The sequence below is a fragment of the Homarus americanus genome, unplaced genomic scaffold (assembly GCF_018991925.1).
Source record: "Homarus americanus isolate GMGI-L3 unplaced genomic scaffold, GMGI_Hamer_2.0 scaffold467, whole genome shotgun sequence".
Taxonomy (NCBI): domain Eukaryota; kingdom Metazoa; phylum Arthropoda; class Malacostraca; order Decapoda; family Nephropidae; genus Homarus; species Homarus americanus.
In genome coordinates, this window is record NW_024741598.1 from 197,235 (window position 1) to 224,487 (window position 27,253).

Here is a 27,253-nt window from a genome sequence, read left to right on the forward strand (position 1 = left end):
TTCTCAGCCACCATCAGCTCAAGTAGTCAGTGCAGACCTCCTTCTCAAAGTGCCATTACCACACACTCATCATCAGCCTCTGAGGACATCCACGTGGGTTCGTGGCTTCTCTGTCTATGTTCTATTTTCTTGAACAGATGAATTCCAAAACGTAATTATATCCCAAGAAACACTCATGAACCTCTCAGCCTCAAGGTGTTCTCTCCTACGTCAATATAACCTCCAACAGTTCATAACATTAGCTTCAGTCATTAATAAAGTGATGCCTGTTGTGGATCAAATCGACGATGGTAATTATCTGTTCTTTCCTGTGCTATTTATATCTTTAAGACAACCCAGGAAAAGCTAAAACGGGAAGGTGGAATAAAAATGAAATGTAGTAGATATGAGAGACTATCAAATGCTTGGTCTAGAAAAGCCACAGTCATCAACACAGACTAGACAAACACACACCAATGTAAGTAGCACTTCATTTAAACTAGATCCTTTATGGGGTAATGGCAAACACTATTCCTACCAGATGTGACTCAAGGCTTCAAGATACGTGCGGTTTATAACGAAAATAAAAACCTGTGTTTATATTTTAGTGAGTACCTTAACTCGGGTGAAAGTACTCAAGCTGCAGGTGAAAGTACTCAAGCTGCAGGTGTAGTACTCAGCACCCAAAAATGATAATCCTAGGTTCACTACATTTTCCCCGCTGTTGAGAGAGAGAGAGAGAGAGAGAGAGAGAGAGAGAGAGAGAGAGAGAGAGATGAAGAAATCGATTAATGAGAGAGAGAAAGAGAGAGAGCTAAAGAGTGAGAAATATTTAAACGTATATATATATATATATATATCTCCCCGGGTGTGGATCGTCATCACAGACCATGTAAGGAGCCTTAAATTATGCGCTATCCGTCTTCTAAGTGTTTAATTAAGTTTTTCCGTCTGATGAAGGAGTTACACTTTTCGACTGTTGACACTTCATTTACAGAGCGAAAGATTTAGTTGGTGGTGTTGGTTTTGCAGATTCTGGAAAATGTCTGAGAGAGAGAGATCACGAAAAAAGACGAGACGCTTTTCCCAGTTCCTTGTTTACATAATCAGATGAAAAGAGGAATAAAAAAAAATGTGAGTTGAGTCAAGATAAAATTCACCTAAGAAAAAAAAAGAGGAAGGTTTTAACTCGATCTATAAATCAAAAACAAAAATATATATAAAAGTATTAACTAGCATAAATGAAGATAAAAGTTTTAATATTTTCTGAGGTATCTTGCTATTATTATATATATGTTTACGGTAATTAATAATGATCATTTCAATCTACGTTTCTCAATCATTTAATATTTGTCTACGAGAACCATTAAGCATTATTTCCTTTACAGTCGTGATAAATTTATATTTCTTGTTTATATATTAGTTATAAAGAAGCATTTGTCAGATTAAGTAGAAAAAGCATTCATTTAAACCTTAATTTCTTCTATATAATCATTTCTTGTTGGTTTCTGTGAAGGGAGGAGGAGTCTTTCCACCATAGCACAAGCCACCAACACAATATCTTTGCATCAGCTCCGTTTTTAAAAAGTTTCTCCGTTAGCTGCAGTACCTGACAGTGTTAGTTCCTGTCAGCTCTCGTTTATTGTTGTGTCAGTTACCGTCCAGGAGTAACTTGTATCAGTTATCTCTTATTGTTACTTTCGCCGGGTTAGGTTAGGTTAGGTTAGGTTGCCTCTGTTCTTCTTGCTGTCAGGTACTCTTCAATGCCAAGGCAGTGGTCAGCTTGCCTCTGTGGTGCTCCGCTGGCCTTGAACTGGCTGGAATCCGCTCACAGGAGTTAAGAAGGTAGACCTCCGCTCAGCTCCCCAGGTGGTTGGCCAAGACGTAAGATTACCATTTATGTTGATCTTGTGGCTGTGTCTTGGCCTGTGTTGACCACTCTCCTAGCCAGCGTCTTGGCCTGTGTTGACCACTCTCCTAGCCAGCGTCTTGGCCTGTGTTGACCACTCCCCTAGCCAGCGTCTTGGCCTGTGTTGACCACTCCCCTAGCCAGCGTCTTGGCCTGTGTTGACCACTCCCCTAGCCATGACCACTCCCCAGCCAGCGTATTGGCCTGTGCTGACCACTCTAGCCAGCGTATTGGCTCGCCCACTCCCCAGCCAGCGTATTGGCCTGTGTTGACCACCCCCAGCCAGCGTCTGGCCTGTGTTGACCACTCCCCAGCCAGCTGCATGGTGTGTTGACCACTCCCCAGCTGTGCTGTCTTGCCTGTGTTGACCACTCCCCAGCCAGCGTCTTGGCCTGTGTTGACCACTCTCCTAGCCAGCGCATTGGCCTGCTTGACCACTCCCCCAGCCAGCGTCTTGGCCTGTGCTGACCACTCCCCCAGCCAGCGTATTGGCCATGTGTTGACCACTCTCCCAGCCAGCGTATTGTCTGTGTTGACCACTCCCCAGCCAGCGTCTTGGCCTGTGTTGACCCCACTCTCCTAGCCAGCGTCTTACCGTGTTGACCACTCCCAGCCCTGCCTGTGTGCTGACCACTCCCCTAGCCAGCGTATTGGCCCGTGCCACCCTCACCTCCCAGCCAGCGTATTGGCCTGTCTGACCACTCCCAGCCAGCGTGTATTGGCCTGTGTTGACCTCCCCTAGCCAGCGTCTTGGTCTGTGTTGCCACTCTCCAAGCCAGCGTCTTGGCCCGTGTTGACCACTCAGCCTAAGGTTGCCTGTGTTGACCACTCCCCCAGCCAGCGTCTTGGTCTGTGTTGACCACTCTCCTAGCCAGCGCTCTTGGCCTGTGTTGACCACTCTCTAGCCAGCGTCTTGGCCTGTGTTGACCACTCCCCTAGCCAGCGTCTTGGCCTGTGTTGACCACTCCCCTAGCCAGCGTCTTGGCCTGTGTTGACCACTCTCCTAGCCAGCGTCTTGGCCTGTGTTGACCACTCTCCTAGCCAGCGTCTTGGCCTGTGTTGACTAATTCACCTTGTGTAACAATACGTGAGCGTCAAACATGTGTTCGCATTACAATATATTTTTCTCCAACTCACTGCCGAGAGTTCTATCTTTGGTTCACCTCTATTTAACTGCCAATTAATTTTATCGTTTATTTTGTATGCATATCCGTGATAATTTGTTATAACACCTTTTCATTTGAGTCAAGGAGTGTAATGTGAATTTATAGAAACACGTTTAATTTAGGTTAAGTTTTTATTGCGGAAATATGTTAAAGTTATAGGCGGTCTTTATCCTGGTTGCATAATGAAGTGTCAATACCGAGTGTTTGTTCCTGCGTAGCTTAATTAACCCGATGTTAAGGGTTATAACGCGCTGACCCACGAAAGGGACCTATCACTATCCAGCTCCAGGTGACCGCAGGTATTTATGCCACCTGCTTGTCGCGAAAAGAAAATTGGGTTAAAAAAATACTTCGATTAAAAATGTAAATATAGACTCGTGTCTTCTGATAATCCTACTTCATCAGCAGAATGTACTCATTTATACACGAGCAATTCAAACTTCATTTTGGCAAAGTACAACACACTAGGCTAGTGAGTTAACCTTCTGAGTCCGTCTACACACTCAGCTAAGACTTAAAGAGTAACAAAATTAATGTTACTTTGCACTTAAAACTCTCTGTGATAATGGTGTCTTGTTTCATAATTTATCCTCCAAAATATAAATCCAAATGTGTATAGGAGGAAGCATTGTTGTGACTGGTAGGAAAGACTTGTCAGTTCAGCCGAGTACCGTCTTCCCACTGACTGACGTGTATGACTGGTGGCAGTATATGTCGACAAGCACAACGATTCTCAACAAAATTTTTCCCCCCAGGTTAAAATTATATGATATCTTGCCATGAGAGAAGAGAACTTGGATTTTTTTTTAAGTTCCATCAGTTTAACGGATGAATCTTCAGCTAAATTAAGCATAGAGAAGAATTTTTTTTTTAATGTCGTATAGTTTCACTCTATTCATCTACACACTTCACAGTTTACTGACAATTACCTCAGTTCAGCACCAGCCTCCGTGACTCCCACTGTTCGCTCATCTATCACCGAATCAAAGATCACATTTGTAATATTTGAACCAACAACATTTTCCACAGAATTAAAATTTTTCCAACAGCATGTCACCCGTTAGCTCCTGGCAATTCAACCCTCGAAAATCCATCAAAATAGAATTTCCGAGATATAAATTTCATAAAATATTTTTCAGCTCCATTCCACGTTTTATTTCCGGAAACAGAATTTTTCGTCGCCACTGTGAAGGGGGGGGGGGGTGTGTTGGTGGATTAAATTTACCAGACTGAAGTTTGTGAAGTTGTTTAAATTTGCCCGGAAGTAACATTGATGATGTGTTTTGAAACCCCCAATTTACTATTGTTGCGGTTTCAGTGACTTAAACACTTCAGAAGCCGGGGTCATAATTTCTTACATCAGAACAAAATTGTAAAAAAAAACTAATAGCCTACTCCCTGTCCCCAGCTGCACGACAACTCCCTTACATTACTGCCTGAGGGACTTTGAGTACAATTGGTCACGTGTTGTCTACGGGGGAGTCCTACTCTACACCAATGACTCCCAAATGAGGTTCCCTGAGAATCCTTCAAGGGTTTTACAAAATTTAATACTGATAGTGACGACAACAACAACAACAAAGGTAATAATAATAATAATAATAATAATAATAATAATAATAATAATAATCAATATCCTCTGGCCTTATCACTGTCCACTCTATTCCAATTAGAATCAATAGGCTGTAACTAGCTATTCCTGTTGCCCAAATTCACGCCACAAACTGTATCACTAAACAACTGTATCATGTATCATTCCATCACTGTACAATTATTTCACTGTGTCACTGCGAGCAACAATGTCGGATGAAGACAAAAGAAGAAGAAGACAATATCATCAGGGCAATAAATTAGGTAAACTTTATCAATCAGTGGAAATTAGATCGACGTCCCAGTTCTTTATAAAGAAATTTGCGACTCAATTGTGTACAAGTCAAGCTGGGGGTGACTCGGGGAAGCATCTGTGTGTGTGTGTGTGTGTGTGTGTGTGTGTGTGTGTTTATGTGTGTGTATGTGTGTGTGTGTATGTGTGTGTGTGTGTGTGTGTGATCAACAAGGGACTTAAGATACCAAGAAAAACTAATTGATTAAACCACGTCGTCGTCATAAGCTCATCCTTAGTTTAGTTAACAAATTGATGAGGAAGTAATTTGTGTAATTCATCAAGATGATGTCAACAACCTCTCTTGTTATTCCCGGATGAGGCTGACCTTCCACCACTAGCAGGAGGTGAATCTGACTATTGATTTCTTTTCCTTCATGGAGTAAGGACACTCAATACTCAACAGGGCTGCCCTAGCATGTACAGCCCGCCTACATGTTTCACCTTCCGCACTCATAAAAGAGTTTAATTACTCCTGAGAGCAGGTTACACTTGCTGAAACCTAAAGACCTTTTATGTTGCTCAGTTAATTAGGTTTCTTAATCAGCCATAAACTTCCCCAGCTCAGGTAACGACTTAGGGGGAGCGTAGGAGAGCATTGAACCACAAAAATGTTAATTATGTTAGAATTTAGGGCGAGTGTGAGTGTAGGAATCCGTAACATAATCATTAGATGATGTAACGTGTTGGTTAATAAACTCTCAATACATGTCATTAGTGTATCAGGTTATGTATTATACCAAGGTACTACTTATGCCACATGTATCTTAAGTTCATACACGGAAATCACACATATTATGCTAGGAAATACAGAGATGAGAACATATCATTAATATCTCATACACCATATATTATACAGTAATACATAAGACGTATAATCACTTGTTTCTAAATCTTCTTTGATACAGGTCAGATCAAGTATGGTGTAAAAGTTTATCACAAAGTTTACATGCTGAGTGTTCCGGTACTAACTTGAGAAATGTGCCTGTAGCCTCTCCCAATTATAGCCACGTCTACATCACATTGTCTGGTTCTGTCCTTATGCTGGCCATACCGGTACCTCTTGTCAAAAAGCTTGTCCTTTTTGCTAAAGCTACAACTACCAGAGCTCTGTGTATTTTTCAGTGCATGTGGATCAGAATTCATGATTTTAACTTGAATGTTTTTAAGTATAACATTTGATAGGGCCATGACATGGTGTATAGTTTCTTTCTTACATACATCATTGGTCAGTCTATCAGCACAGTCATGATTCCCAATTCTAACATGGGACGGATTCCACACAAGGTCAATGCAAAAGTTGTTCTCCTTAAAAGTTATCAAATTTATTTTAATAGACGACGGCTCTCAGTAAGGCGATTAAAATCCAGAGTTTCCTTCGGTATTATCTTCAGAACAAACGGACGGACGGACGCACGCACAATACACAAAACTCATGTATGTCATTCAAATTATGGCAACGCTTCAACTTACTTTACTAAAACAAAGATCATGGTGCCTTGAGCGTTCCGAGACTGGCATTGCATAATTGATGGTGTTAATTGGGTCTGTGACGAGGTAATAGCTAGGTAATTGTGTGATGGGTGTGTATAATGGACGTGTAATTGGTGTGTGGAGGAAACCCATCAGGGAATAGGGGCGTCTGTATCCTACCTGGGCAAGGTATAGGTGAGGGAAACCCATCATGGTTTTTTGATAACCTGAGGACTCTGTGTCTCTCCTCTTCCCTTAACGTCAGTGTAATTTTTATTATAGTTGTTGTCATTGTGGTGGTGTTGTGATGCGCGTGGTGATGTGGGGGGAGTTGTGGTGGTGATGTGGGGGTTGTGGTGGTGATGTGGGGGGGTGTGGGTGGTGAGTTGTGGTGGTGATGTGGGGAGTTGTGGTGGTGATGTGGGGTGTGATGGTGATGTGGGGGTTGTGGTGGTGATGTGGGGGGTTGTGGTGGTGATGTGGGGAGTTGTGGTGGTGATGTGGGGGAGTTGTGGTGGTGATGTGGGGGTTGTGGTGGTGATGTGGGGGAGTGTGGTGGTGATGTGGGGGTGTGGTGGTGATGTGGGGGGAGTTGTGGTGGTGATGTGGGGGTTGTGGGTGGTGTGGGGAGTTGTGGTGGTGATGTGGGGGGGTTGTGATGGTGATGTGGGGGGGGTTGTGGTGGTGATGTGGGGGGAGTTGTGGTGGTGATGTGGGGGAGTTGTGGTGGTGATATGGGGAGTTGTGGTGGTGATGTGGGGGGAGTTGTGGTGGTGATGTGTGGTAATGTTTCGATTCCGTGGTTTATTTTATCAATATTGTAATGGTGTTAAGGAATTTATGATCGTGTTGTTGTGGTGTTACGGCGGTGATGGTGTGATAGTGTGATGGTATTTTTATAGTGTTATGATAATGTATGGTGATTTCATATCGGTGGCCAAGTGAATAGAACACTGGTTTTTACCCTCAAGGGACACTAGTTCCATCTCGGGATATACCAAGTCCAGTCTGCCTCCTTGAGTATCGATGGCTGTTACAGTGAGCTATATTCTCACTATCCATACTGGACAATCAATGCTATGGATTCCACTTTTATCCCAATGGAGACTTCACCGCCGTACCACATACTGCCATTTCCTATTGGAGTTTTAATTTACGATAATATATTGTTCTGTAGAGCTGAGGTTCGTCTTCATAAACATGATATAGCATCAAATATGTGAAATCAGTTTAAAAGGATTATTACAGCACCTCGTTCCAAGGACCTACTCAGTTACGCATGCTATTGAAAGCATTTAGAACATTTTCTGATAACTTCGAGGGTCTTAAAAACTTCTGACAGATAATAATACTTGAAGAGTGTTATAGAATGAAGAAAGTGTCACATATTAGTAATTCTTAGAGACTTGCATATATGATCAACCTGGAGCAGATGAATTACAAAACCGTCAGATCAAAGTATTTAACGTATAGTCACTTGGCTGTTTCCTCAGTTAGATGAAACGAGTCGGAAATATTCTAATCAGAAGGTTAACTACCAATTACTCTCCCCAGTCAATGAGAAATACACACATAGGACAAAAACATAGTAACACTTCTACATATTATTTTTCGTCAGTCAAGAACAGTAGATACGTTGATAGTTGCTACTCACAAAAGATTCCCCAACGGTTAGGTTAGGTTAGGTTAGGTTAGGTTAGGTTAGGTTAGGTTAGGTTAGGTTAGGTTAGGTTAGGTTAGGTTAGGTTAGGTTAGGTTAGGTTAGGTTAGGTTAGGTTAGGTTAGGTTAGGTGTCTTGGTGTTTACTTTCTTCAATACCCGAGGCTCTTGACGTTCGCCCTATCTACTGTTGTGTTGATTACATCCGTGTGTGTGTGTGTGTGTGTGTGTGTGTGTGTGTGTGTGTGTGTGTGTGGGTACGCATTAGTATGTAGTATACTTTGCCAAATCGTACATATAATATTTCAGTATTATAACACAGGCGTCAATCAGAGAAAATGGCTCCATAATAACATGATATAAAAACCTATCTCGCGGCCAAACAAGTGACGCCACACACACAAACGAGACAAAGACAAAAACACATTCACAAAAATATTATAAAACAAATTTAATCATAAAGCGACATTGGGCCTGGTGACACCACTCTCAGCCTCCGTCATCACATTACAAATGCATCGGAATTTACACAGTTAAATTTTTGGGGGTAACCACAACGCAATAACTGCTTAAATCCCCTGAATTCATGAATCGAAATATACTGTAATGCATAACAATGAAGGTAACAAAATCATTCTGACATAAACGAGACATTAATGATTTGATTTTATGTTCCTGCCTAAATCCCACATCAGCGAAAACAAAACAAATATAGCGGAGTATAAAATATATTTGGTTGGTTACAGTATAAATCAGTATAGAAGAGAATGAACCACTGTAGAATGTTCAGAATAGACATGATTTTATATAGAGAGGTGACAGCTTGGTGGAGTATCTCACACCACGAGAGATAGACAATGAATTCACTCAAATACTGTACATCCAAACAGTGATCTACAGTACAATGGTGTTTTTCTCTGTTTTCTTGCATTTTGTTACTATTCTAAATGTGTGTTTTTTTAATATTAATATAAAAAATGGTCATGCTAAATTTGAGTGTGTTTGGGAATGAGTCACCAAACATCTCTACAATAAAATTTCTAGTATAGCAAAATAGTCATATGTACCGTTAATATACATAACATGACTTTTTCCCCAGTTACATTTAGAAATTTTAGAATGAAGAAAAAACCAATATAACCACTATGACATGACGCACAGAAACAGCATATGTCGGCCTCTGCAAAATTTAAATTAAAAGTTTATCAAGCAGGTCACTCGGGAAATAGATTCACGAACCGACGGAATTTAACTACACTATATAGATTGTTATAGCTTTAGTGTACAGTACGTCAGTTTATTGTTAGCTTTCATCAATGATTCACTATCAGCATTGTGTTGAAATTTGGGTTTGGTGAGAGAGGGATCATATTTGGATTGACTTACCTTCTGATCAAATTAACTTTCGACTCGAATTTCCTCGCAGAAAACCCATTAGTCATTAAATTCGTTGTATTCGATCACAGAACACTAAAGTCATCCCTCTAACATCACTCTCTTGCAAAATGACCTCGCCTCTGCCCCACAATGCATTTCGGTAAACAAACGATGATGTAGCTATGCCGAGACCCCATTAGAATTTAAGAGTGACACATCTCTCGTTGACTGGTGAGCCAGGAGTGATGCTCTTCCTGTCATGGCCACAGTTTATGATATCAATCAGTATCAACATATTACTACAGAAAACCAACAAAATAGCGGATGATATTGACATTGAAACAGTTTATTTAAGCGGGAAAATACTGATATGTACATAGTGGAAATTAATATGAGAAGCATTTTATATGAGAAACAACTCCAGCCAACTGACAAAAGACTTAAAAAAATGGATTGATGAAAGTTGTCAATTTGCTGCCATATTGCCAGACTATAACGACTATGTACAGTTTAAGTTTAGTATGTGAAGCTTCCGAACATTGGTGGACTATGACAAATATTTAAGAACATTTATTTTATTTACTGATGATGATGATGATGATGATGATGATGATGGTGATGGTGATGGTGATGATGATGATGATGGTGGTGATGATGATGATGATGATGATGATGATGGTGATGATAATGGTGATGATGATGATGATGATGATGATGATGATGATGATGATGATGGTGATGATGATGGTGATGATGGTGATGATGATGATGATGATGATGATGGTGATGATGGTGGTGATGATGATGATGATGATGATGATGATGGTGATGATGATGATGATGGTGATGTAATGGTGATGATGATGGTGATGATGGTGATGATGATGATGATGGTGATGATGGTGATGATAATGGTGATGATGATGATGATGATGGTGATGATGATGATGATGATGATGATGATGGTGATGATGATGATGATGATGATGCTGATGATGATGATGATGATGATGATGATGATGGTGATGATGATGATGATGATGGTGATGATAATGGTGATGATGATGGTGATGATGGTGATGATGATGATGATGATGATGATGGTGATGATAATGATGATGGTGATGATGTGATGATGATGATGATGATGATGATGATGATGATGATGATGATGGTGATGGTGATGATGATGATGATGAGTGATGATGGTGATGATGATGATGATGATGATTGAGTGATGATGATGTTGATGGTGATGAAGTGGTGATGATGATGATGATGATGATGATGGTGATGATGATGATGATGATGATGCTGATGATGATGATGATGATGGTGATGATGATGATGATGATGGTGATGATAATGGTGATGATGATGGTGATGATGGTGATGATGATGATGGTGATGATGTGGTGATGATGATGGTGATGATGGTGATGGTGATGATGATGATGATGGTGATGATAATGATGATGATGATGGTGATGATGGATGATGATGATGATGATGATGATGATGGTGATGATGTGGTGATGATGATGATGATGATGATGATGATGATGATGATGATGGTGATAATGATGATGATGATGATGGTGATGATGATGGTGATGATAATGGTGATGATGATGATGATGATGATGATGATGATGATGATGATGATGATGATGATGATGATGGTGATGATGGTGATGATTACGATGAAGAAGATTTTTTTTCGTATTCTTATTCTAAACCAAACAGTGTACTCGCCTCACACCAAAATACCTAACCCAACAAATTTCACCTTTTTCACCCAAGCTCATCAGTTTTGTTTCTGTCCACAAGAGTCACGTCTACTGGAGTAATATATTCCAGCGCTTCATACACAAAACAATTATATTAACATCTGCTGACTGTACTATACTTCCTTTTACACGAACACTGACAGTCATTGAGTAGCGTGTTCCACTTTATGCTGCTGTTTATTTTTAACGTCTAGTTTTTTTTTTAAGTTAAACATCCATTTATAGTCAAATATTTTATTGAAATTACCAAAAAAAAAATGTTGCTGAGAATACACTAAGTCCTTGCCGCCCGAGTGCGTGTGAAATATATTGTTGTAGTGTAGTGAGTGAATAGCACCAGTGTTTTGAGCTTCAATACGATGTTGGAGGAAAACCTGACAGTGATAAGACCTTTAAATCTTCAGTGACGAACATTTAACTATTTTTACTTGGAACGATAGATGACTTTTTAGTCTTCTTTTCCCATTAATAAAATCTCATTAATTACCAACACAAAATCATGATCTCAATATATATATAAATTCAAAAGGTTGATCCATAGTTGAACAGTAATCACTCTCTGAGGCAATAACCACACCAGAGAACACACTTAAAATCCTGTAAGTTTGCTAGAATAAATATCACATGTATTGATAAGAGAACAGGTAGTGAGTTAGTGTAGGTGTGAGTAACTAATTAAACAGTTTGTATTGCCCACCTTCACTGAGGAAGACTTTCAATGATACTTTAACCCGAGCAATTAGAGAAGTTTCAAGCAAGTTATACGATCAATTATCTCTATACCTACATAATTACGGGACAAGATCACAGTAAATATTTTAATTACACCGATATGAGATGTAAATTATATATATATCTAACATTTTAATGATCATGACTACACAATGAAGTGATATAGGTAAACAGAGTGGATGTTTGGTGACCCACAAGATCACATTTATAATAACAGAAAGAATGGATGATACTGAATGAGGGGAGAATGTGTATGTGTATGTGTGTGTGTGTGTGTGTGTGTGTGTGTGTGTGTGTGTGTGTGTGTGTGTGTGTGTGTGTGTGTGAGACGTTGAGGGAGAGACACGACAATAATCTCAGAAGATGAGAGTCTTTTGTTGTGAATGGCCGTTGTGTAAAGGTCAGATGTAACTATCCTTGGTTGACACAGACAAACAGACAGACAGACAGAGGAGAATAGAAAAATATAATAGAGTGGGGAATAAATATGAAAATAAACAAGTAAAGTTTATTCCTTGATTTGAAAAACCAAGCTTAAAATACACAGACACAACAATCTACAATATAGCTGAGGAAAACGTACAAATATTTTTTAGTTTTTGAACTGAGGTTGATATCTAGCCGCTAGTGAGCTGTACTCTAGCTGCAGCTATTGTGTACGTCAACCAAACTGAATTCATTTGAGCGTAAGCAAAAATCTTTTACGAAAAACACAAAACTGGTTATTTGAAGTACTTGATAATTCATACTCTTGGGAGGAGTGTTGACCAAGGCGTGGTCTTAAAACCGAGTGACTGAAGGACTGGAGGTAGAGGAAGCCAGGGTAGAAAATGCTTGTTTGTATTGGTTGTGGTCGGTTCATTCCTCATGTCTCATTGTTTTTTTTAACATCGTGGTGAATGTTTATGTTTACGGTTAGCTCACGCCACATTATTTTAACATTATATAAACATCTTGGTAAATATTGATGTTTTGGGCTTTTATTAAACATTATTTCAACATTATAAACATCTTGGTGAATATTGATGTTTAATATATATATATATATATAATGTCTTTGGATAAACATCATCATGGTATATCTATAACATTACCCATCATCACCTATAACATGGGCCATAGGTAAATCATAGGGCAACAGAAACAACAGAGCCTACGGGGTCTGTTAACAGGGAATGAGTATATTGATCAACAGATGATAAACATTACCATTAGGCTAGAGAAATGTTGACATAAACATCTGTCAAAAATATTTAATGTCTCACCATGGATATATATCAACTCTGCAGTACGAGTTTGTTCCATCTAAAAAAAAAAGTAAAAATATACTCCAGCTATTGTTAGACTATTTTTCCACTCTATAAAAACATAATCTGATTAACAGTCCTCAAACTTTATTGCAAAAACAGTACAAAGTTTTCATTAGGTCGTGTAAATTTGCAGTAAAAAAAATAACGAGAAATAAATAAAAAATAAATATACATAATATTTTCAATGGGGTTTAATCAGACTCTTGGATGGGTCTTAAGAATTATTCCTACATTTACCTACATAGAATCTAAGCCTTTGTCGGTCTCTTTAATAGGCTTAAAATCTCGTTCTTATATAGATATGAAAAAAGTCAGGACAAACAGACCTTTTCTACATTCAAAGTAACTAAGTGAATAAAATATTAATTGAAATACAAGGACTGATTTAAAAATAAAACGACATCAGTGTTTAGGAAGAATTATTTGTTGTTATCGGAAAGTTGGTTGAACACACGGTGGTGAAGGAGTGAGGGTCATAGTGTTATGGTCACAAGAGGGGAAACAAATTCATTCAGGTATAGATTTTTTTTTTTAGGAATGATTGAAAGCTTAAAATTTTTCACAATATATCACCATCAGCAGCATATGACAGCCGAAGGACACTACTGACAGCCTGAACACACCACTGACACCACTGACAACCGGAAAACACTACTGACACCCTGAACACACCACTGACAACCTGAACACACCTCTGACAGCCTGAAACACACCTCTGACAGCCTAAACACACCTCTGACGGCCTGAACACCCCACTGACAGCCGGTACACACCACTAACAGCCTGAACACCCCATTGACAGCCGGAACACACTACTGACAGCCTGAACATACTACTGACAACCTGAAGACACCACTGACAGATGTACTTAAGGACCAGATGACCTTCAAAACATAAGTGTCTTCCATCTGTGACTGAGTGTGTCTAGGCTTAACCAAAAAGCATCACACGGAAAAAAATTAGTGGCATCAGAAACGTGAAAATACATTACTGGCAACCAAGGATAAAGATCGGGTGAAAACTAATAAAAACAGTCAAGACGTTTAAGACATTCATATTGCGTAAAGAAACTCATTAAAGGGATTGTAAGTGTGTAAAGGAGACGTTTATATTATGTTTATTGGCCTAAAAGGAATAAGTGTAATATTGCTGAGCTTAAACAAGTGCAAAAGCTCAGGTGTGCTAAGGGAACTTATACAAGTCACGCTATATACACCTCCTTTACACACACACACACACACACACACACACACACACACACACAATCTCGAGCCAGGTTTGAGCCTCTATAATGTCGACATGTCTCAGAACGTCTTACAAAAAAGTTAAATATATTAGAGAAAATTATCATATTTTCAGTAAGTTTTCATTTGAACGAGAAAGACAATTCCTGCCACAGTATAGTGGACTATTCATACCTTCAGCTACTTCGGGGGTGCACAGTGAGTCAGGACAGATGAATAATTGATTTTAAAGGAAATTGAAAGTCACAGAACGGCTGCTTGTCTGACACATCCAGGGAAGCGTGTCAACATACCGCCTCTAAAGTTTGGTCATGCATGATGGAACAGATCCCAGACACGCCGTCACGTTCTCCTGCCACAAACAGCATCCAACACGACATATTTTGCATAACACATCACTACTATACTTCGCTTTCTGCTGACCACCCCCTCACCACCGCTGTTTACGTGTGTGTGTGTGTGTGTAGCCAGTAGTGAGGCCAGAGGGAAACTTTTCACCATCTTAATTAAGAGAACCTGAACCAGTGAACACCTGACGTGGAAGACCCAGAAGTTATTAGCAAAGATGACAAGGAAGTATTTATCTCCCTGATGAAACTTTTACTTCAGAAGAAATGTGAGGCGGAGTGTAGGAGGGAGGGAGGGAGGAGATAGTCACGGTTGAAGTGATGGAGAGAGGGGTGGGGAGAGGGGTGGGGAGAGGGGTGGGGAGGGAAGAGATGGTCAGTAAGGGAGTGTTGAGGAGGGAGGAAATGTGGAGGGAAGAGGAGAGATGATGACGGAATGGGAAAGGAAACTTGGAAACAGAAAGAGAGTGAGAGTAGGGATAAAGAAGAGAGGAGAACAGAGGTGTGAGGGAAGAGGTCGATAGGTAAGAGAGATGGAAGGGAAGGAGAGTAGTCAATATTTCACTAATAACAAAAACGGAATTGTTTATCATTTGTACACAATGTCACATTAAACTAAGTCACCTGAATTCCTCACCCACACATCAGCCTGCATAAGGTGTACATAAGATACCTTTCTTCATCAAGCTAAAACAAAAAATCTGTCAAAATTATCCATGTAATTACGGCCACAACACAGGTATCTAACACACCGTCTTCATTAAGGAAACACAAGAACAATTAATAAACGCACAAGGAACACCTGCTTCATAATCCCTTAAGATACAGTTAATGCTACGTGTAAGTTCCAAGTAACACAGGTGACGAGTGCTCCAAATATCTCACTCACATTACGACAAACACCTTAATCAACGCCTCATATCAGTAAACATGACACATGGGTCGAATATCTCCTCCCCCACGTTATGATAACCAAGAAGCGGAGACACTAGCAGAACAACGACCAATATCACCTACCTTAAGCTCAATGTTCTCCAGCTCGTGGTGTCCTAGATCTTACACAGGCTGCACCAGACGGTCTATGTCACCTTAGTCTGGTGTGATTTATGAGGGGAGGCCCTTCTAGTGTTCAGGGATAGTGGGGAAGTTGCGGGATATTATGGTCATTCTCACTTAACACTGGCTGTAAAAATCCGAAACTTATCAGATTATACCTGGAATCGTGAATCCAAAGACAACGCGAGGAAAAGTATGATTCGATTTTGTTTTATTTTCAATCTCTGGGGCTGCTCATAAACTTTCTAGAGTCGAATGGCTATTAATGGGAGACAGTAATGATCAAAGCGCGTCTCGCGACTCCCATCATCCAATGACCAGATCTCCCACGGATGTATAACAACTAATAGTGTTTCTTGATTGTCAAAATTTATGATTACAGCAATGACCAGAAACTCTATTTAGCTCTCTCTCTCTCTCTCTCTCTCTCTCTCTCTCTCTCTCTCTCTCTCTCTCTCTCTCTCTCTCTCTCTCTCTCTCTCTGTTTTTCACTATTTGTCTGTGTCTCTCTGTGTCTGTCTGTGTCTCTCTGTGTCTCTCTGTGTCTCTGTGTGTCTGTCTGTCCCAGCCCAGCACCTCGGCCAGGGCAAGTGTAGTTATTACAGTTGGAGGAGACAATTAAAGTCTCAAGTGCCAGAGTTTCCCCAACTGTCCTATTGTGACCTTCACGGTAAAGGTCAGCATTATACCTGTGTGCTTCACTCATTATACTGGTGACCTTCACGGTAAAGGTCAGCATTATACCTGTGTACTTCACTCATTATACTGGTGACCTTCACGGTAGAGGTCAGCATTATACCTGTGTGCTTCACTCATTATACTGGTGACCTTCACGGTAGAGGTCAGCATTTTACCTGTGTGCCTCACTCATTATACTGGTGACCTTCACGGTAAAGGGCAGCATTATACCTGTGTGCCTCACTCGTTATACTGGTGACCTTCACGGTAAAGTTCAGGTGACCTTCACGGTAGAGGTCAGCATTATACCTGTGTGCTTCACTCATTATACTGGTGACCTTCACGGTAGAGGTCAGCATTTTACCTGTGTGCCTCACTCATTATACTGGTGACCTTCACGGTAAAGGGCAGCATTATACCTGTGTGCCTCACTCGTTATACTGGTGACCTTCACGGTAAAGTTCAGCATTATACCTGTGTACTTCACTCATCATATCTAACCTTACCTTATTTCTCAAGGTAACAATTTGAAAATTTCTATAAACATATCTATGAAACAATGAATAAATACAATAACAAAACCAAATCAGTCTTTATTTATTCTGTCTATCATTGACGAATATCCAGGAGTGTTATCTTGTCAAATGTCAAATTTTGTTTTGTTATCAACTAATTTTCCTCGATACTAAAACTACTCAATACAGATCCAACATTGAATATCTTGGTACTAAGCTTCAGCCTTTCCTACAGTTTATCACGGTGCAATAGTAAGAATTCAATATCTCGTCTTTTCAATCATTGTGTGTAAGGATAAAAGTCAAAGAGTTTAGCTCTCGTTCACACTGCCGTAATAAACGTCAAATATTGGGGAGAGGAGTTTCAACAGAGAGTTAGAATTTGGCTCTTCTGTGTGTGAGTCTGTGTTTATGTTTTTACGAAGAGCCTGAGGTTTCCACACGCACGCACGCACACACACACACACACACACACACACACACACACACCTTCCTGCCTGCCAGCCTGTCTTTCTGTCAGCCACAACCAAACCCAAGTCTCAGTTCCTCAATAGTGAAGGTAATATCTCCGGCCACATGAGGTGTTTCCCACGTCATCCATCAGCAGGGAAGGACGTCAGCCTCACCACCACACCCGGAGACAAATCTCTCACGACACAGAAAACTGTTTAATGTGTCCTGGAGGGGAAATAAGTCCCGGCAACAGACAGGCGACATCAGAAACAACGAAGGGAAATTTGATCTGAAATTCGAGTTCAAATTTCCACTGGAACATGAATGATATTTACTTGTCTTTTCACTAATAAATCGAATCGGTATGGCTGTATCTATTCAATATTTTTAAACGTCATTTTTTATTTAACTTTGTCAATTTGTTTAATAATATTCCTCCATAAGAGTACAGGGTAATAGTGATGCGGTATAGGTCACTCAAGTTAGGGGGGAAGCTGAGAGAGACTATGATGACAATACAACAACAACAAATTAAAATGATTCACTAAAATCCACTATGACGAATATATGACAATTCTAACATTACCACATGAATAGATGGCTATACGTCACGATGTATTAAGAGTGTACGTGTGTGTGTGTGTGTGTGTGTGTGTGTGTGTGTGTGTGTGTGTAATAAATGTTTGAGTGTAAGTCCTGTAAGAATAGAATTACATGGGTATTTGTCTTTGATTTTTTCTTCACACATACACACAGACACACACCGTCCCCCTACACCACCCACCACCCACCCCCTACACCACACACACCACCCACACCACACACCACCTCCTACACCACACACCACCTACACCACCCACACCACACACCACCCCCATACCACTTGCTTCAACACATTAATATTTTCTATTGTTTTGATATATGTATTTTGCCTGAATGTGTCTTTCATAACTGAAGGCCATAAAATATACTTCTACATAAGAGGATTATCTTCATGTTTTATACCTGGTGACCTGTTTCAGCCACACAAAGGTCAATTACACTAGAAAACAAAAGATTATTGTTGTTTTGCAGCTTCTTAAGCTTCCCTTCAGCTTTCTTTTAATTACCAAACTAATTAAAGTCGCTCATAATTACAGCATGGGATTAAACGTAATTGAATCTGAATTAAGGCCAAGATTCTCGGAGCTTTCTTGGCTGTGAATTAACCCTTAATATAGCAAGTCATGTCAGGTCGTGGTTCTGTCAAGTGAGTTACATTAGTCCCATGATGGGATGGGTAACCTAACCTAACCTAACCTAACCTAACCTAACCTAAGCAACATGAGAATATAAGATGTAACACAATAAAAAAATGGACTGGTAGGTTATTCAATATATCAGAAAAGATCCTTTAACAATTGTGTTTCTCTTTTATCTTTTTTCTGTCCAATTATTTCTATTTCCTCCTAAACGACGCCTATCTTAATTTTCGATACGTTTGGTGTGTGTGTGTGTGTGTGTGTGTGTGTGTGTGTGTGTGTGTGTGTGTGTGTGTATAAACTCTCTTGTGTATTACGACTGCATAGTAATCATCTGGTGTCCACTGTGCTAATGAATGATAAAGAAACAAGAAGATAAGAGAGATAAATGAAGATATAGACTGAAGGAAGGAAGGAAGGGAGAGGGTGAGGAATAGGGAGGAAGGAGGTAGTGAGAGAAACTACTACCTCCCTCATCTCTCACCATCAACTGAGACACCGACAGTGAGAACATTACCAAACAACCATTTGTCTCCACACTGAAAAAAAGATTTGAGATCTCACCCTGATACCGACCGACACTGCTACACACTTTTTTACTTAGTGTTGTTCTCTCGGCTTATTATATAACTCCTGTTCGTTCGTTAGCTTGACCATCGACCCCTTGTAGTGTGTGTGTGGTGTAATGGTCAGCATGCTCGCCTCACAAGCGAGCGGACCCGGTTTCGATCCCCGGGCAGGTTGAAACTATGGGCAAGTTTATTTACGCCATTTGCTTCTGTCTACCCAGCAGTAATTGGGAACCTGGATGTTAATCGATTTGCGGATCGTGTTCCGGAGTAATGATTAGCCAGTGCAGTTGGCGAGTTGTCCGGCCTTTTTGGACTATTCCTTGACATTGGGTCATGCAATTCGTTAACTTAGGGTGTGGTTGTTGTGTTGGCGACAACTTCTACAACTTAAACAAACTCACGCCTAGGTGGCCCTTGGGCCGGCCATCCTCGTTACACGAAGGGCAACCATTATTATTATATGGCGAAAAAAAATAGTACAAAATTCTCCCCTTCTCGCTACACTGGAGTTGGGACTTCGAGTTATACGCGGTGGGCTGCTAGGTAAGTGGCTGGGGGTAATGTTGGGAGCAGAGAGGAAAACAGAAATTAGTTTTTGGTGTTTAAATTATACACAGGTGTCACAACCTCTAGTACTAACACCAGCGTGGCCACAAGAAAATTGGGAAAATGTGGTGTGGCCATTAAATTTTTATGGTGGTTTCATAACAACGTGTTGTCATGGGGCCATTTGGTTTCACTGTAGCCATTTATTTTACTGTGACCACTTCGCTTTACTATGGCCACATGACTTTACTAATGCTCTTTGACTTTATTATAGCCACTTGGTTTTACTGTGGCCACTTGGCTTCGCTGTGGCCACTTGGCTTTACTGTGGCCTCTTAACTTTACTGTGGGTTATGGTGTCGTCTGGCCTGGGGCTCACTTGGTGGTGGCCCTCTAGAGAGTCGTCAAATCCTGTGGTGTTAAGGCGCGGGTCGTTGCTTGCCTGTCCATCACTTATCCAGCAGTAACAACGACCAACTTCTCACCTGCTGGCCGACAGAGAGACTCGCCTGATATAACTCTAAGTTAACATTATTGTAAGAGAGGAAACTATAACTATCGCTTTTAGTTGGAATAAATCTTGTGGAGGTGGATGATAATTATGTAGATTAAGAAAACATAAGACATTTGATCATGAATGTTGACTTTAATGTTGCCTTCAATGTTTACTTGTGTTATCCTTTGATTTTGTATTGCGAGAACTCCAATATATTAACAGTGACTCTCTAATAAATATTTTGGATGTTTTAGTAAATTGCATTTGACGATCATCCTGTTTTAGTCATTTCTGGTGGTGAAATATTAAATAAAATCCTGTTTACTTCACAACATTTGCCATGTGAAATAAAAGTTATTATTTTAAAAAGCCAAACCAAAAACTGGGAAAAATTCATTTTACTCTTTTTCTTTAACAATTAGTTTAAATAATTATAATACCTTAGGGCCTCACCAGTAAAACTCTATTCACCACAGATTTTAATAATTTCGAAACATTTTCTTTCTGTAAAATATTTGTTGTTGTTCTTGTTGTTGTTCTTGTTGTTCTTGTTGTTCTTGTTCTTGTTGTTGTTGTTCTTGTTCTTGTTGTTCTTGTTGTTCTTGTTCTTTTTGTTGTTCTTGTTGCTGTTCTTGTTGTTGTTGTTCTTGTTGTTGTTGCTGCTTTGTATTTACATCAACAACCAAAATCCTAAAGACATCAAGTTCATCTCCTAAACAAACACACTAACTCTTTGTTAATAATGTGTCTTTACGTCCACCAGCAAGTTAACAATTAGGTAGTGTATTAATCATCTCACACCACAGGAACAAAGGGAACTTATTGTCTCGTGTGTGTGTGTGTGTGTGTGTGTGTGTGTGTGTGTGTGTAGGTAAAATATCACAACAATCGTCTGATCAAATATAATGAAACTCGACAAGAAATCGCAAAAAATTTAACGAAACTTATAAAAAATATATAAACTTTCGATCGGGTCTTGTTCTTTAGGATAGATTCACCGAAATATATAATCTTTGTCCCAACCTAACCTAACCTAACCTAACCTAACCTAACCTAACCTAATCTAACCTAACCTAACAGCTCAAGGACGTGTCTAGCAATTGTTGCTACAATATGTTCTTTAATCCGGAAATCTAACCTTTACCGTCGTACAAATTTCACCCGGGTTAAATTTCTAATGGATTTTTTTTAACCTCTGCGTTGAACCAAAGACTACAGGGACGAGTGAACGAATTGTTATGAAACTTAAAAAGAATTGTTTTCACCTGTTATGTTCACATGAGAGTTCTTTAAATAATTGATAAATGTGAGGCAGTTGTCAAAAGCGCCACAGGTCAAGGCTAAAGAGTGAGGGAGGGTGAGACTGATGGGTTGGAATAGTTCTGTAATATAATCTGGTTAAATCCTTCATCACAAAGCACTAGTTAAGTTTTATTTTCTTTACACTCCATCACTTCAGATAATATACCATCATAGGATCATAGTGAGATTATCTACAGAATCTCCTGAAGGCTCGGAATCAATATACATAATATGATTTAGGTATTTGGACCGTCTCAGCCAGCTTCTCTGACAGGTGTACCGGATCCGCCAATGGTTGCTCGCTCACTAACATGGTGTGACTGTGGTGGTGAGCATTTCCAACGTGAACTAACTATTGAAAATATATATCCTGATTGATTCCTCAAGTTTCGGAGACAAAGAATAATAAAAGTCTTATGGTGTTTCTTAATCTTCCCAAAAGTTGTTCTTCAGCGTGGAAACTATGAGGACCCGAAGATATGTGATGCATACCTGAGTTAGTGATCACACCTGTACACATACCTAACAGTACACACACTAAGTAACACTTGGCCTCATAACCTGACTTTAGTACAGGTGAGAAATATAGATTGTAATACCCACAGTCCTACAGAATGCATCACAAGAAAAGATGGCAATGAACATGTTGGTGTGTGTGTGTGTGTGTGTGTGTGTGTGTGTGTGTGTGTGTGTGTGTGTTACAGCCGCCTTACAGAAATAAACATAAATTTCTTCTCGTAAATCAATATAGATTTTCCCAGTTCTATATATCATGTCCAGCAAAACCAAAACACCTGGAATTCAATGACCAATGTTCTGTGTTCTTCTATCGGGTTTTGTTCACACCTCTACAGTTCAGAGATGCGTTGTTCAACTTTAATGAAGCTTTAGCCGCTGTGTTTAATATCCGTATATATACATTATATATTCTAAAACTATATTATACATCATGTAGATTTATTTTCTTATAATTATGGTGAAAATTTATTTAGCTTTGATACAGCTACGACAACAAAAGTTAAAAAATAAATAAAAAAAACTTGATGCCAGTGTTTTTGTTTTGTATTTTTTCTCTGTTGTCGCTGGAAGTTGATGGACAGTAAACGTAACAAAAAAAACTATTCTTTAACATAAACAAAAGTATCATGTCACACTAAGAGTAGACTTTAACATGATACTTACTGACGAGGGCGTGATGTTTATTTCCCTCCTCGGTATTAGAAGACATAATTAACAGTTAACAATTTTATTAAACATTTACGAATAACGAATAACCTTCCATTGAATTATATAACGTAAATAAATATATATCAATACAATAAACTTGTCTCAATTCAGTCTACAGAAATCAACGGAAAACACATCACATTATCATAGGTACAGAGACTACTAAAACCATCATTATACCTCCTATGTTTCCCAGCGGCACACAAGATCTATATAAAGGTATAGCGATAGATCTCATTATATAGATGAAGTTACCATAGGAATAATGAACAAATAGCTGAATGAAAATATGTCCACGTCATTACTATATCAAAATAAACGTAATCTAATGCGGTGAAGACAATGATTACCGACCAGAGTGCATAATAAATACCGTTCAGGAACTCGGTATTTTTTTGCCTTATACGAGTACTATAACGAACCTTTAGATATATACCGTATAGTAGAAAGTATGCAAGATAATATTAGCTCATTATAGCGAAACACTTCACTATATTGTATCTGTCTTAAGTTAACGAAGAGCAAACACTATCCCCCTTGAGATCAAACATTACTGATACATACATAATCTCTGAACCCTTCGTCTCCTCATTAGCGGGGCTGAAGATAATGAGGTGAACGTCTTGTGGGCGGTGAGACAGGTAGAGTGGCACAGGTGTGATACATACTAGTCATGTCTGTTCCTCTTACTTGTGTCTCAGTTATAAATATCTCACCTGTATGTCTCATTTACAACCTGGCTCAACACCTTTCCCAGCCGCTAGTGATTTCAGGTAAGACACAAACTCGACCACTATGTAAGGGTGAGATTAACTAATGTGATATGTCTTGCTTTAGTGGCAAACTGTGTCAGCATATTTTCAAAGGTTCATCAAGCTTTCATGGAGAGTTAATTCCCGTAAACTCATCATATTTCCCCGTAAGAGTATTCCTTTAGTAACCAAAAAGTTACTTATTCTTTTTATATAACTAGAACACATACATAGACGACAAAATGTAATTTCTAATCGCTACAGTGAATTCTGCTTCTCGAGAGAGAGAGAGAGAGAGATTTCAAGTTGTTTCTTTATAGTTTTAATTGCTTCTGCAGATAAATATTTCCCTGGCAATTAAATGAAGGTAAAGTTTTTATATAACGTCAAACAGGAAACGTGTGCATTAACCTCACTTCCTGCGAGTTACCACCATTCTCTGTGTGTGTGTGTGTGTGTGTGTGTGTGTGTGTGTGTGTGTGTGTGTAACTCTCTGGCAAAACTTATACCTTCAGTTATAAACCACTTCCCCAAATGAATGTCTCTGATAGACCTTTATAGTAGAGGTTATGTTAGGTTATGTTAGGTTAGGTTAGGTTAGGCTTTGTGGAAGCTGGAGGTCAATTAGAGTGCAGTGTAAGCTTTAGCGCCTGACGGTGGATCACAGGTTTTGTTATTCAGTGAGAAAATTTATAATCCCTTGCCTGTTGCGTTGTGCTGACCAAACATGTTGAATATTATCTCTCACTTAACCAAAAACTCAATGTTTGGTTGTCATACTATTTGGAGTCTTAGGAACTTGAAATGCCAGAATGTTGATATTTTAAAATTTAGTGTGAGAGAGATGACAAGAAGCAATTGGTTGAGGTTCTCACTTCTGTGTTAGTTCTCTGCATGAATAATACTCGTTGTTGAATTCATAGGATGGCTAATATTGTTCATCAGCTAACCACCACCTCTTGTTCTCACCCTCCTCACCACTCCCTCCGTCACTTCCAACTCTCCTTATGCTTACCATCAGAATAAAACTATATATCTAAACTGTAAGAAAACATTACGGATGGAAAACATTACTTTCCTTTTGAGTACCTGTGAGTCTCTTGTTCTCCCAGGTCCCTCTTAAGCTGAGAAGTCCCAGTTGTTCTCAGAATCCTATAGGTTCCACAGTGATGTCTAGAAAATATTTATGAGCTATTGACATTTTTGTTGTTCATAATTGCTACTGTGAGTGACTTGGACTCATCATGGCTCCTTGGTTGATGTGGCTCAGCTATAACATCTGTCCATTTAAGAGCGTCTGGAAGCTTTCTGACGACAACGACTCAAACGTTCTGGCCACAACAACCTTCTCAAACTCCATTATTCCCAAAATTTTTACATAATACTCAGATTTAAAGACAATTTTTTCCCCATCCAATGACGCCACAAGTTCCAGGATCTATGACTAACCATAAACTTGTAAGCTGTGGTCGTAATGTCTCTCGGTATGGGTTTCCGGGTGTGGTAAATTTTCCTCATTAAACCATTGTACTTCTCACGTGGTAGAAGAAGATGATCTGTTATGGGAAGACAAAAAACTTTGAGATATTGATGTTTATAGCAAGAGAACAGAATGGTGGATAGATGAACAATAGGACATGACGGGAGTGTGAATGATTGGACAGAATAATAGACCGACTTACGACACACGGGCAGTTGGGTAGAATGATTGACAGTAACACATTCTGACAGAAGGAATGGATATTTTGATAGATAATACCTAGATTAGACAAGATAATACACCCACCCACCCTCTCTCTCTCTCTCTCTCTCTTGAGACACCCACGCCAGAGCTGAGGACTATCTACAACGCCTTTATTCTCCCCAAACTAACGTATGCGTCACCAGCCTGGTCGTCTTCTCTCAACTCCACCCAACAACGTCGGCTAGAGAAGGTACAGAAAAGGGCCTACAGAATCATGTCTCGGCGCAGAATACTACTGCTACATCAACACTCTCTCCACCCTGGAAAAGCCATCCCTCAGTGACCTCCACCGCCAAGTACTGCAAAGGTTTGGCAGTGGACTACCGCACCAACCTCGTCATCGCCACCTCCTGCCACCGGCAGCCCCCCACCCACCTCGCGCAGTCCGCCACTACAACAAAATTCAGCCCATAAGAGCCCGCACTGATAGATATAAGAATAGCACCATCCCATCTATTGTTAAACTAATAAACAACTCCTGATTTATGTACTGTACAGCCCTGTAAATGTATTCAATGCATATTATATCATTATGTCTATATCAAATGTAACTCTGTATATTTTCAGCCACCGGCTGCAACTCTATTAATAAACCGTCTATTATTATTATTATTTACACACACACACACACACACACACACACACACACACACACACACACATACACACACAAACACACACACACACACACACGAGACTCGAGGAAATAAACCTCCTCTCTGATCGACTCTGAGGAATGCAATATAAAATGTGATTTAATATTCGACCAGTAAGAAGCTTATGGTGGAGCCTGGCTGGAAGTAGATTATGGTGAAGCCTGGCTGGAAGTAGATTATGTCAGGGTAGGAAATGTTCATGTGTGTGAGTGTTCATTCTTAGTGTTCTTCTTGACGGAGTGGTCAATGAATGTTGGTGGTTGTGATCAGTTCATTCCACCTAGTCCACCTGACAATAGCCACTGTCTCCACCATTACAGGATACATTGTTTCTGTATCTTTTACCACGTGTAACAATAGTGTCTATTATTAAGATTAAAGAGATATACGTAATTTTATATAGACCGTAAAACAAAAATCGAAGAAAAATAAAACTTGGATGACATTCTCTCGGTAAAGTTTCAACATTTCAAAAGTTTCCGGAACACGTATACGTTTGCCATTGTTTTAAAGTCTTATACTCTCTCTCTCTCTCTCTCTCTCTCTCTCTCTCTCTCTCTCTCTCTCTCTCTCTCTCAACAAATATCTCTAATAAAACATAAACCGCAAGATTAATGATATAGCACAACAGTAACTCAAAATATATCTAACAATTTATATAATTTTTTTATTATCTTTAACTGAAAAATAAAATATTGCTATAAAAAAAATTATATCTTCATATAACGAATCTCTTTAATCCATCTGAACCTCTGTTGCGTCCTTACTACGATGAAGATCAACACTCAAACACAAACATATCATTCTACACAAAGATAGACAGGACGAATGGATAAAAACATGAAAGATTTACACAAAAAAATACAAAACTCAACGTTCACAGGAGAAAAATTATTGAGGATTAATTTTTTTTTTTTTTTTAGAATTTTGTTGCGAGTCAAGAGATTAAAACAGGTGTTATCACAAGGGGAAAAGCTAGCGGGAGAGCGAAAAGAAAGACGCCTCTGAGCTGTCGAGTTTTCAACGCCTTAAACTCTGCGAAAACAACTGGTAGAGATGCACTATACAGGAGGGGAGAGGGAAATCAACATTCAGTAATATTTTATGTTATGTTAAACTAGATAAGGAGAGGTTAGGTTATATTGAA